Raw genomic sequence first — 3,089 nt, 5'->3', positions numbered from 1 at the left:
GACACGGATGTCCTCTGTTTTAGAGGAGGTAATTCACCCAGACCAGGCTTGTGCAATCTCAGGGAGACAACTCACTGACAGCCTCGTACTGATTCGAGACATCATTGATTACGATAGAGAAAGAAACACCCGGCTTGTCATCTTAAATTTAGACTTTGAAAAAGCTTTTCATCAGGTCTCGCAAAGCAGTTTTAACATAGTGAAGGAATTCATTTTATAGATAAAATCCCAAGAGTCTGCTGAGAAAAGAGAGTGAATACGAAGTAGACTTTAACACGGCTCTGGGAGCAATCCGAGTGCGGGCTAACCGGGAGAATTGCTTGAAAGAAACGCGACACCGAATGAGCGGTCAGAAAAAAGCCTCAATACGGTGTTCCCATGGTGTTTTTGTTGCTGCCTTGTCTTTTGCACAGAGTAAAAGACAAGGCAGCCATCGAATAGGGCCCGATTGTTCCTACTTGGTCAGCCGAGGAGCAAGGGGGGGGAGCAAGCGTCTCCACCAAGCAAAGCTCACCATGGGGAAGGTGGCTATGCCAACTAGCCTGATGCCCTGCTCCTGCAGTGACGGATAATCGTACTCTGGTTTCTCTTCATAACGTACAAGTCTTTCGCCTTTTACTAAAGACTTCCGTGGAGAGCAGCACTAATGAGTTGTTTCTATTTTTGGCAGGCTTTACCTTTGCGGGTGAAGCCCTTTTTGTCTGTGCAAAAGAAATCTTGTTACTGTGCAGAGTGACTTCTCTGAGTACAGTCGCCTTACTTGTTGCGACTGTGCCGATGTTCGAAGCTGGAGTGCAAAGTTGTTGCTTGAATGGTGCTTGCTGGAGCGTGCGGGAGTGCAAATTTATACAATTTGAAAGGGCTGAAGAGTGCTCAGTGCAGCGGGTGGGCGGAGGTGCAAAGTGACACTCTGGCCACCTATGGCCATAAAAAGAACACCGCTACAAGTGCGCATTGTGCCAGGAAGGGCCCTCGGACGTGAACCAGTGGACAGTTATCGCTTCTCGGTCTTTTAGCTCAGATCAAGTGTAATATCTGTTCTTATCAGTTTAATTTCTGATATGTCCTCTATACGAGGACTACATATTAAGTCTACATATATTAAGACTACATATATGCAGCTGAACACCTCCTCTCCCGCTTATGATCATGTGCGGTTTGATATTCGAAAATTTTCATTCCTGTTTTAAAGCAATTATTGATGGACATTCAAACCTTCTTGTAGCCGAAAACATCCACTCCTGCTTTTGATGATGTATGGTTGGGCATTCGGACCCTTTTTTTACCCATTTTTCAGGAATTATGGGTAGACATTCAGAACTTCTTGCAGCCGAAAACCTCCGCTCACTCTTTTGATCATACATTGTCAGGCATTCGCACCTTGTCTTATCCGCTTTTTACAAACTTTAGTCGGACATTCACACCTTCTTGCAGCTGAACCACCTCCGCTCCCTGTTTTGATCATGTATGGTCTGGCAATACTACCTTTTCTTACCCGTTTGTGAGTAATTATGGCTGGACATTCACACCTACTTGCAGCCGAACACCACCTTTCTCGCTTTTGATGATGTATGGACTGGCATTCTTACCTTTTCTAACACATTTTTCAGCAATTATGGTCGGAGATTCACACCTACTCACAGCCGAAAAACCGTTCCCGCATTTGATGGTGTATAGTCAGGCATTCATACCTTTTCTTACCCGCTTTTTACAAACCATTTTTCAGTAATTATGGGTGGACATTCACACCTTCTTGCAGCTGAACACCTCCTCTCCCGCTTATGATCATGTGCGGTTTGATATTAGAAAATTTTCTTTCATGATTTCTAGCAATTATTGATGGACATTCAGACCTTCTTGCAGCTGAACACCTCCGCTCCCTCTTTTGATCATACATTGTCGGGCATTCGCACCTTTTCTTACCCGCTCTTTACAAACCCTGGTCGGACTTTCACACCTTTTAGTAGCCGAACAACTCCGCTCCCGCTATTGATTGTGTACAGTCGGGTATTTTAACCTTTTCTTACCCGCTTTTTACCAACTATGGTCGGACATTCACACCTTCTTACAGCGGAACCCCTCCGCTCCCTCTTTTGATGGTGTATGTTCGGGCATTCAAACCTTTTCTTACCCGCTTTTTACAAACTATGGTCGGATATTCAAACCTTCTTGTAGCCGAACACATCCACTCCTGCTTTTGATGATGTATGGTTGGGCATTCGAACCTACTTGTTGCCCGCTTTTCATTAATTATGGGTGGACATTCACACCTTGTCGCAGCCAAACACCTCCGCTCACTGTTTTGATCATGTATGGTTTGACATTCGCACCTTCTCTCACCCGCTTTCTACTATGGTCGGCCATTCACAGCTTCCTCTACACCATACTTGTATGGTGGGATATTCACACCCACTTGCATCCGAAGACCTCCGCCCCCACTTTTGTTGATATTTAGTCGGTCATTCGCACCTTACCCGCTTTTGGCAAACTATGGCCTTCTTGCAGCCAAACACCTCTGATCTCGCTTTTGATGATGTAAGGTTGGGCATTCAGACGTTGCTTCACCTGCTTTTCACCAAATATAGTCGGACATTCACACCTTCTTGCAGCCGAACACTTCCGCTCCACCTTTTAGTGTTCTATGGGGTATTCACACCTTTTTTTTCACCGCATTTTATAGATTATGGTTGGAAATTCTCACCCACTCCCATCCGAAGATCTCTCCTTCCGCTTTTGTTAATATATAGTCGGGCATTCGAACCTTTTCTTACCCGCTTTTTACAAATTATGGTCGAACAGTCACACCTACTTGCAGCCGAATACTTCCGCTCCACCTTTTAGTGATGTATGGTTGGCATTTGCACCTTTTCTTACCCTCTTTTTATACTGATAGCTGAAGATTAAGTTGTTCTTTCTCAAACTACAAAATTTTTTTAATTTTTGAAATTTGATTTGAAGTGGATAAATAAGGAGGACAAACAGTTTTAAGTCAGGCTGATAGAAGGAATTAATTTTATAGCAAAATCTGTATTTCGTCATATGTCGAGAGATGCTTATTGCTGAAGAAGTTCTTTCTCATTCTACAAAGT

The 3,089-nt window shown here is 43.9% G+C and overlaps 1 non-coding gene and 1 pseudogene across 1 annotated transcript; both read left to right on the top strand.

Annotated features, from left to right (window-relative positions):
* Window positions 1-574: 574 nt before the first annotated feature.
* Window positions 575-688, top strand: LOC140285506 (U5 spliceosomal RNA). The gene has a single exon (XR_011910529.1). It is a non-coding gene; the product is annotated as a U5 spliceosomal RNA (small nuclear RNA).
* A 308-nt stretch (window positions 689-996) lies between these two features.
* On the top strand, window positions 997-1,113 carry LOC140285511 (U2 spliceosomal RNA; annotated as a pseudogene).
* The last annotated feature ends 1,976 nt before the right edge of the window (window positions 1,114-3,089 follow it).

The sequence above is a fragment of the Leuresthes tenuis genome, unplaced genomic scaffold, assembly GCF_036924035.1.
Source record: "Leuresthes tenuis unplaced genomic scaffold, fLeuTen1.0.hap1 SCAF_46, whole genome shotgun sequence".
Lineage (NCBI taxonomy): Eukaryota > Metazoa > Chordata > Actinopteri > Atheriniformes > Atherinopsidae > Leuresthes > Leuresthes tenuis.
The sequence above is the reverse complement of the archived record's forward strand: the minus strand, read 5'-3'. Positions and strand labels throughout refer to the sequence as shown.